Raw genomic sequence first — 10,917 nt, 5'->3', positions numbered from 1 at the left:
CAAAAGTTGAAAAAAAAGTTTAAAACCCATAATTAACAAAAAAAATTAAAAATAATTTTTTCATGTTATTAATTATATTAATATAATTAGTGATAATGTAAATTATGTCGTAGGTATCTAGTAATTGCAATTGTAAATATTTGTTGAAAAATTCAAGTCTTTTTTAGTGACGAACCTATTATATACATTTTAATATTTTGTTTGAAATCTAGAAATTGTACCTATACCTGTCTATTAAAATTAATTATGTTTATCTTATCAAAACACTAGTATTTTACTATGTTTGGTGATTAGAAACACAACCAGAACCATTATTTTAATAAGTATAGGTGGGTCGAACTGTTCGAAATTCGAAAAATCGAACTGAACTTTAGATATTTGGTTCAAGTTCAAAAGTCAAACCAAGTTTTAAAAAAACCAAACCGAACCGAAGTCGAAAAAAAAAGTTCGGAAATCAAATTAGTTTGAACTCAAAAAATGTACAAACAGTAATACATTTTAACATGCCAAACGTTTCGACTTGAAATGGTACCGGTGTTTATTGTTGTGTTTATTTTATTGTTGTCTATTGTCCATACTAAACAAACTATACTAAAATCTATTATACTAAAAAAATATGAATAATATTATTACTTTTCAAAATTTAACAATACATTTTGACCCATCATAAAACATATTTTATTTTTTAATTAGTTGCAACGTATAGTATGTAATTTTTTATTTATATTTATCATACGTACATTTCTATAATTATTTTTTTTTTATTTCATTAAAATGTATTATTGTGTTCTTTGTGAGATTTCAAGATTATATTATAATATTAATTATTTCGTAGCCATATACGTAGTAATAATAACTTTTTAATTATTATTTTAATATTTTTTAGATATTGGTTGTACGTACATTTGTATTATTATTATTTTTTTTATTTCATTAAAATGTCATATTTTGTTCTTTGTGAGATTTCAAGATTATATTATAATTTTAATTATTTACATACATTACACTGTAGATAAAAATGATAGAGTACATGTTGTTCATAAATTAATTAAGTACCTATAGGTATAAGATATTGTTTTCCAATAATGTCACGTTCAAAATTAAATTTTCAATCACTGTTATTTATAATGTCTCCATGTTAGAATGGAATATAAGGTGGATTCTATAAACCAGAAATTAAATAACCTTCATATAAAAACCAAACAAAATAATCAGGGTATTATAATATAAATTATAATACACACTTATAAATATATACATTATAGTCACATTAATATCAACCTTATATCAGAATTCATACATTTTTATAAGCCGTAGAGAATACCAGAAGAGTCAACACATTGAACACATTCCATATTGTATCTTATACCTATATTGTGTTTTTAATGACATTGGTTTTTTATATTTATTTTTTGTAGCTAATTTGAGTAAGTTATATTTATTGCCATATTTTTACATTCCCTTCTCCTAGAATGACCAGATTTCATCATCAAACATTTTTTGTAGTTACTTACCAACTATTATATCCAGTGACCAGTTCCAATTTGAAGTTTGTTCAGTAACTGTTTTTGAGTAGTTGAATGTGTTGATTCACCCAATTCTACCTTTACCTGACCTTTAATATCATAATATTATAACCATATTATATTCATTCAAATGATTATTTTCAGACACATTGCATATAACAATGACTTGATTTAATGACTCTGTCAGACCACGATATTGTGCCCTTTAAACTTCAAAATTTAATTCACGGAAAAAGAAAATGACCGTTCCATATTTTTTCATTTTACAGTTGTCTACTGTTTCTGGTAGGCGCGTGTTATTATTCTTTAACTTCAACAGGCTAATATAGTAGCTACTCTTAGCTGAACATAACACCGATAATTACACAAAAATACTAGAGGAACCAGCAAAATGTGCAAACTGTGGGAGAAACCACATCACTAATTATAAAGGATGCCAAACCTTTGAAAAAATATTAAATCGCATCAAATCCAAAACCGGAATTACAAAAACAGTTCATCAACACATTCAAACACATGCTGTTCCACATGCACCTCTCACAAGTAGACATGACGCGCTAAGCTTAAACGCAAAACAAAAACCCTCATAAGCCACAGCGAACACTCCATCATCCGATCAACCTTTGGAAATCGTCACTAATTTTCTTAACGAGTTAAAATTAGTCCTGAACCCCCTCCTAGCTACTCTAACATGCCTAATAAACAATATCCCACTACCCATCGCTCCCACTCTTTAACAAATTAACACCCATCACACAATTATGTAAATAATAGTATAAAAAAAAAAGGTGGGCAAGTGGATGTCGCTCTGCTGTACAGTAGGTTACAAGTGGGCCACTGTATAATGGATGGTAATAAATTTGAGTTCAATGATATAGGTAATATCATTGTATAAGAAAAACGATTCTGAGCGGAGACGGTATGCCAGTCTAGGTATAACACATATTATATACTTATCTATGATATTAAAAAAAAATTGACCTATATTAAATTCCAAATTAATCATATCACAATATCCAATAGGTACTTATAACGCGTTATACATCAATAAAAAACCTTGATACTATCATAGATATATAATAGTAGGTATACTTTAGAAGTTTCAAGTACCCACGAATAATATTATACAATCACAACCAAATAACTAAAATAGTTATTCTAGGTTTTTTGATATGTAATTTCGACCAATGTAAACTTAAAATAACTATAAAAATAAACTGTGCTTATGTATTTTTTAGATATTTGGTAACATAATTAACTACTTACGTGGAATCTTATTTTAAATTTTCAACCTTTAGATATAAAAGTTGAATATTTTATAAATTTTTAACCACAAAATAATTATTCAATTTTAAATTTGGTTAATTTTGTCAAAGTTCAATCTTTAAATGCTTATAAAAACTAATTGTGCTAATGTATTTTTGATTTTTTTCAACTACTATTGTAACAATATATCAGGAGCATTAAATTATATTTTTACACTTTTTTCCCAGCAGATAAAACTTAATTGATATTCATAGAAAAAAAAAATAAAAAAATTGAAATATGAAATATGAAATTGTCCGTAAACAGCTCAAAACAAGTCAAAATATTTTGAAAATTTAATCAAGTATAAGAATTGATAAAATAAACATTCAGTGAAATTGTCATGTATCTATAATTATTAGTTTTTGATTACAACAAAATAAGAAAATCGCTACGGTCAATAGTTTTTAAGTTACACCAAAAACCAAAGACGATTTTGCGTAAAAATTCCCGTTTTTTCTTAATTTTTCTTTTGTTTTTCACGATTCTTTTGAATATAACTGGGAATTTTAAATTTTGACCTCCTCAATGCACCAACAATATTCACTTTCCCATCGAACAATATATTGAGGTTTTAAGACAAAGCATTATTTCGACTCCTTATCGTGTACACAGAAAAAAAAAAAAAAAATGTGGATAAGTGGATGTCACTCTGCTGTACAGTAGGTTACAAGTGGGTCACTGTTTAATGGATAGTATTAAATTTGAATTCAATGATATAATATCACTGATTAAGAAAAACGATTCTGAGTGGAGACAGTTTGTCAGTCTAGGTATTAGACATACCTATTATAGGTATACTTATCTATAGTATTAAAAAAAATTTACCTATAATAGGTATCAATAATAAATTCCAAATTAATCATATCACAATATCCATTAGGTAACGCGTAATACATCAACAACAAACCATGATACTATCATAGATATATAATAGTATACTTTAGAAGTTTCAAGTACCCACAAATAATATTTTACAATCACAACCAAATAACTAAAATAGTTATTCCAGGTTTTTTAATATGTAATTTCGTCCAAATTTGAACTTAAAATAACATAAAAAATAAACTGTGTTTATGTATTTCTTAGAATTTTTGGTAACAGTGTTAAATATTTATGTGGAATCTTGTTTTAAATTTTCAATCCTTAGATATAAAAGTTGAACATTTTATAATTTTTTAACTACAAAATAATTATTCAATTTTAAATTTGATAAATTTTGTCAACATTTCAACTTCAAATGCTTATAAAAAATATTTGTGCCTATGTATTTTTAATATTTTTCAACTGTCATTGTAACAATATAGTAGGAGCCTTGTATGAAATTTTCAAGTATTTTTCCTCAACAAATATAGTTTTATTGACATTCATAGAAAAAAAAACTAATTCAATTGGAAACTGAAATTGTCCGTAAACAGCTCAATACAAATCAAAATATTTTGAAAATTGTATCATGTATAGAAAATGGAAATATAAACAACCAGTGAAAATTCCATGTATCTACGGTGATTTTTTTTAAAGTTACGCCAAAAACCAAAGTTGATTTTGTGAAAAATCGATTTTGCGTGAACATTCCCGTTTTTCCTTAATTTTTCTTTGGGTTTTCTTGGCGCTTTTGAAAATTACTGGGAATTTTAAATTTTGACCTCCCCAATGCACCAACGATATTCACTTTCCAATCGAACAAGATACTTAAGTTGAAAATCGAAGCATTATTTCGACTACTTATCGTGTACACAGACACAAAAAAAAAAAATTAAAAAATTAAAAAATTAAAAAAAAACACACATCATTGTAAAATCAATACATTCATCGTTCCACTCAGAATCTAAAATGTATATGTATATAAGGTACCCTTATCGGGGAACGTGTGTGACAATCTCGCTTACATAAGTATCCGAGGTAAACGTATAGATGAAGATCTAGAAACACTTCAGGCTAGTAAGATCCAGTCATTGAAGTATCTTCACCAAAAAAATATTTTCGGTGGGTCAACTCCCCATTACTATAAAACACTCAAACTGTCAAGTTCAGATACTACAATTATTATTATCAGTGTTCTAGTTGTATATAGTGTATACTGATTTTAAATTTGAAGTTACGATGTTAAGATCCCCAAGTTCCCCGTTCATCATTGTTACATTCCACATGTGGAAGTGGTTGCGAGTTCCGGGGGTTGTCATCACCGTTACCTAATAAACGGGTCATAGTTATATTATATTTTAAAATAGCCTTTTATGAATTAATATAAATCTGCTTCAACGAAAAAGGAACTAATTATTCACTATGAAATAATACATAATAGGTACATTATAGTCTTGTTGTATATCTTAGTAGGTGATGTATATTTAATCCACGTATTAACAATCGTAGAAAGAGAATAGATCCTTTGGAAATCACGTGGTTGTAAAAAGTTAAAATCCAAAATATTTCATAATACGTAATATGATTTAGACAATTATGGTATTAGGAAATTATACACTATTTTCTTAATATTACAAGCCTTTCATCACATCCCTTCCTGTTTTTGTAATAAACATACCCTTTTATATTAATATGTGTTATAATAAGCCTATGTCGCAGTATATTATATATTATACTACCTGTTCCCGTGCACTTCGTAGCCCATTAAAAATGTCAACTCTATAATAATATTAGGTATAATTTAATTCAGCACCTTTACGTATCATCAAACGATATGAATACGATATTTAACTCATGGCACTGACTTTCTTATGCGTTTCCTCGTCTATTTGTGGATTTCTCAGTTTGATGTTGAAATGATATCCATATTCACCTTGCCAGAATAAAATCGGATATTGCAATCCGTCGTATGAGCGATGTGTTTCTGCGACTCGCTGAACGTTACCATTTCTGTGATCAAGAATTATATCACGTGACTTGAATGCTACTATAATGCCACTTCATCAATTGTTGGTGGATTGTATGTCTTTCATGTTGGCTGAGGCGTGTTTTGTCTGCTCAAACTACAACTCTGTAGTCATCAGCTGGCATTTGGTTAAGAGCAGTTCTAAACAATCGAATCGATTCGTTGTGTTGATCGAATAGAGTTTGTAATGCAGTGACGATTTCTCGTCTCGTGCCCGAATTGTGTTTACAACGTTGATTGATTTGGTCATCAGTATTTCCCATGAAATAAATTTGGAGATATTTATGATCCATAATATCTGACAGTGGTAGTAATGATCCAGCTCGATGATAGATTTGACCTTGTACTTTGAATGTTGGCATGTAATTATCCCTCACGATATTCGTTGATCCAAATGATGTCATTTGAAAACATGAATTGTAATTGCGTATGTTTGTCGAGAAATGTTTCAATATGCTCGTGTCGTCTGATACCAACGTTGATAATGGTTCGGGTTGTGGATGTAATTCTGGCAATTTTACCTTGCCCCCAGCACATCACTTGAATGCTCTACAATATGTGCAATGTGCATAGTACATCCATTTTTCCGATAACGACTCTTGGATGAGTGCTGTAATTATTAGAATTAAGATCGTAGTGCACAGAGGTTCAAATCGGTGTGAGCGGTTCACCTGGATTGAGCAGTAATCACTAGCATGGTCCTCAATCTTGCATCTCGTTGCTCGTCTATCTCAGATGTACGGGCTCGAGACTCACGTTCGCGGTTGGTCCTCTCAATCTTTTTTCTCGTTGCTCGGTTGTTTCCGCAGCCCATGTTTCTCTCTTCTTTCGTGCTTGAAACGTAGGACTGTCGATCGCTTGTTTATTGTTAGGCATGACTGAACAGAAATTAAATCTATTGCAAATGGGAATATGGGATTATTATGGACACACACACACACACACACACACACACACACACACACACACACACACACACACACACACACACACACACACACACACACACACACACACACACACAGACATTAATTTTTATATATGGTTTATTAGTACCTAAATCAAATACTGCATGAAAATGTAATAAATCCTAGATAGTTATTATTATCTATAACTATTATATTATTTATAGTATTGACTATCCATATTTTTTTCCTTAAATTTTAAAGCGTTTATAATTAATTTACTTATATTTTTTACTGTGTCTAATGAACTATGTAAATATAAAATGTATGACTAATAAAGTAACAATGAACAGTTAATGGAACTCGATTCAAATTATTTCAGTACCATTATGCATTTTAGCAAAACGTAATCGCAATGAAGAATTTTTCAAGGGTAATTAGTTATTAAACTGTTTACAAAACATAAATATTATACGTAATGTAGAATACCTATATTTTAATATTTATGCTTTAAGGCTATGAACCGGTACTAAGGCTGTTGTATTCAACTAAAATAAAAAAAAAAAATTTAATTATATTGATATTTTTAGAAACACCAATAGATTTTTGCGATGCACTCAATTAAAGGAAATGACTCTGAGTAAGCAACATTTGAATACTATTAGATATTCACAGATCAAAAAAATGAATTGTGTATTTTAGGTAGTTTAAAATTCATAAAATTTGAAATACGAATTCATGTTTCATACTTTTAATTTAGTAGTAGTGTATGACACCAGGTAGCAGTTATAGTCACCATTGTACCAAACCGAAACGTAATTTGAGAGCCATAACTCCACACACCCCCAGACCATCGTTTCCAGTCCTGTAAAATATCTTAGTCTGTAGGTACTGCGCAGTATTTGAAAAATTATTTGGAATAGAGTTAAGGTAGATATAGAGATGTAAGCTTTAAAATTACTAAATGAAATTTTTTTTTCATTGAAAATTTCTGAAAATTTTCAACTTTCTTTGAAAACTTGAAAATTTTGAAAATTTTTTTTTGCACTTTTCTTAAATAAATTAATTTTTCAAGTTTAAATAAAGTTTTAAAATACTTTATAAAATTACTGTTTCATTTTTATTTACATTTTAACAAGTATAATGTCAGAGTCAAACAAAACACTTATAATAAAAAAAATATATAATTTGGGTAAAATTGAGGAAGTGACTCAAACAATAAATTACCTCCGTTAAAAATTGAAAAATCAATAATTGTAACAAAACGATTATACACTGAAGTAAAAATACAACATTTTTAATAAAAGATATAAATGCACATTTATTATGGAGTTAAATATTATATATTGATATAGGTATAGTGTCAAACATATTTCTTAATATTCACGGTGGAAATTGAAAATTATTTTTTTGTTTATTGCTTTTGGTTGCAGGTTATATATACGAATTATTTCACAAAGCTAGGTTCAATTGCGCCGATTTGTCCGTAAAAATAAAATTAAATAAATTAAAATAAAATAACCCCCAAAGGCCAAAATATAATAATTTATAAATATTAAATGCTCCTTAAAATTTGGAATCATGAACTATGACTTCAATACTATTTTAGGAACTTACACTGTATAAACATTTTTTTGAAAAACAAAGATATACTATTATAGAAATATAGGTTTTATTTTATCACCCACCTCGCTGTATCCGCAATGATTGCCTACCTGATAATATGCTGTTAACTGTTCACTTAACCATAAGCGAGTCTCACGGGCAACGCCACGCGGGATGGCAAAAATTAAAATATAATATGATTTGGTTTCCATATGCACAGCAAATTATACCCAAAAAGAGTTAATTAATTAATTTTTTTTTTTCAAATGGATTATTTTATATAATCTATTTGATATTGATATACAATTCAGCTAGTATTATATATATTTAATTATTTGTATTTTGAATTTACTATATTATGTTCATTAGAATAACACCAAAATTATATTAAATAATAAATGGTAATAAAAGTACATATTTAAAAATATAATTATTATGGTTAAATATACTACAACTATATAATATCAAAAGGTTTATTTGATGAGAAATTAATATGATAAATTATAAAATTTTCAAAATTTTCAAGATTTTACCAAAATAAATTTTCATGAAAATGTACATCACTAGGTAGCTCCAATGTTATCTGTACTGTTTGACTGTACATTTCCTAATTTTTATGATTAGACCGATGTATTTAAATAAAATGTATTTAAATTGTGCATTCTTGTTGGGTTTTACAGTACGTTGTAAGTTACATTATTTATTATATACATATATTGGTAATATTAGATAGAAAATAATAAATTAAACATAATATAAGAAAATTCAAAAATCTTAATTATTTAAGAATTTTATATTTTTAGTAAAAAACATTTTAATACACAGAAAAAGTCACAGATCCCAAGTATAAAATTTAGTTGACTATTTTAGTTGATCGAAAAAAAAAATTAATAACCTGGTTTTTGTACATACATATCATACATAGTTTAGTACTTATTATACATAGACAATTAACTATTAATCAGTATATAATGCATTCAACCAAAATAAAAAAAAAAATTTAATTAAACAAACTGTTATTCTTTTATTTTTAGATCAACTTACTACCTCCAACTGGATATTGTATTTCCATTGGGCACAATGGAATTATTTTGACATAATATAATAATAAAAAAATTAGCTTATTATAATAATAAATAACTTTACTAATTACATAATATCAAAATGCACTTGTAATCACTTATGTTATATTAAATACTAATTACTTAAGTATCACTGAAAAATAATGCACTTCAACGATAATTATAACTAAGGAGATTTTATGATTTTCTAGATGTACGTATCATATTAATATATCCATATTGTTTAAAATTATGAAGTATAATAAAACACATGCACGTGATAAAATTGCTCTCTTATTTATTTATTTTTTTTTTACTTTAAATGTCACAATTTATGCCTGTTGCTTCATGGGCTTACAAAATTAAATATTACACCAGTTTAATTCTGTAACTAGTAGTTACCTATGTATGAAAAACTAGTATATTAATTAATTAAACTAACAAGGTTCAGCAGTTGTCTTTTGTTTATCCAGGGCGTTTTGTCCTAAACAATATAACAATATTTTACCTCATGATTGCTATATTAATTTTATGTCCCTAAATGTGGCCATGATAATTTTATTAAGTCCAAACTAAAGTAATTTTACCGAGTATGCTCATCTCCGTTACCTAATAAACGGGTCATAGTTATATTATATTTTAAAATAGCCTTTTATGAATTATTTTGCGTACACCCGACTTACAGGAGATGATGACAGGATGGGATGATGGTAGAGACGTCAAATGATCAACAAATTTTGGGTTGATGTGTAATTTATTAAAATTGCAAAATTATAAGACAAGTTGAATTTAAAATACTTTTAGATTATTTGAATTAACGAAGAAAACCAATGTCTTAGAAAATAAGCGATTGCTCAAAATATTCTCTAAGTCCCGCAATGTGTCGCCAACGAAAATAATCTAAGTCGTAATGCAAAAATGTGACAATCACGAACGAAGAGGTACAGAAATGTGTACGTACGGTGGCTAAATCACGTCTGAATAATGGGCCGCTCCCAGGGCTCATATATAGTACTATACCTCTCTTATATATTAGATCCCTGGCGGACTGCGTCGTTGGTTCTCACAGTCCAGGGGGCCTTCTACAAGATGTGCCTTTGGTCGGTGCGGGGTGTCGTAAAATGACCAAGTATATACTCGCGGCCGTCTTGTCACAGTGCCAATATCTAATTCGTAGATTCTACTATGCTCCGAGGAGTTCTCACAGATATCTTACCGGTTCGGTTTTGTCATCTGACGGTGGCAGATGCTGAGGCTGTTGCTAACGATTATAGTATTGGTCCCCTAAGGTTTTATGTACAGCGGTGACATCTTCTCAACTATCTACGTGTTACCATAGCACATCCGTTGCTGTGTAGTACTACTAAGTGTAGGGGTGGAGTAGAGGGGTCCGTACGTAGCAATTAATATAAATCTGCTTCAACGAAAAATGAACTAACTATTCGCTATGAAATAATACACAATAGGTACATTATAGTCTTATTGTATTTCTTAGTAGGTAATGTATATATAATTCACGTATTAACAATCGTAGAAAGAGAATAGATCCTTTGGGAAATCAGGTGGTTATCCAATCGTAGCTTTTAATATTATCAATATTGGGTAGTTCTAAAACAAAAAAAAAT

General features: G+C 28.5%; 1 long non-coding RNA gene across 1 annotated transcript; it reads left to right on the top strand.

The window, feature by feature from the left end:
* Window positions 1-6,953: 6,953 nt before the first annotated feature.
* On the top strand, window positions 6,954-9,364 carry LOC103309424. The gene is made up of 4 exons (XR_510722.2): window positions 6,954-7,059; window positions 7,217-7,266; window positions 8,912-8,917; window positions 9,266-9,364. It is a non-coding gene; the product is annotated as an uncharacterized LOC103309424 (long non-coding RNA).
* Window positions 9,365-10,917: the final 1,553 nt, after the last annotated feature.

The sequence above is a fragment of the Acyrthosiphon pisum genome, chromosome A2, assembly GCF_005508785.2.
Source record: "Acyrthosiphon pisum isolate AL4f chromosome A2, pea_aphid_22Mar2018_4r6ur, whole genome shotgun sequence".
Lineage (NCBI taxonomy): Eukaryota > Metazoa > Arthropoda > Insecta > Hemiptera > Aphididae > Acyrthosiphon > Acyrthosiphon pisum.
Note: the sequence above shows the minus strand (reverse complement) of the source record. Positions and strands in the feature narration are given on the sequence as shown.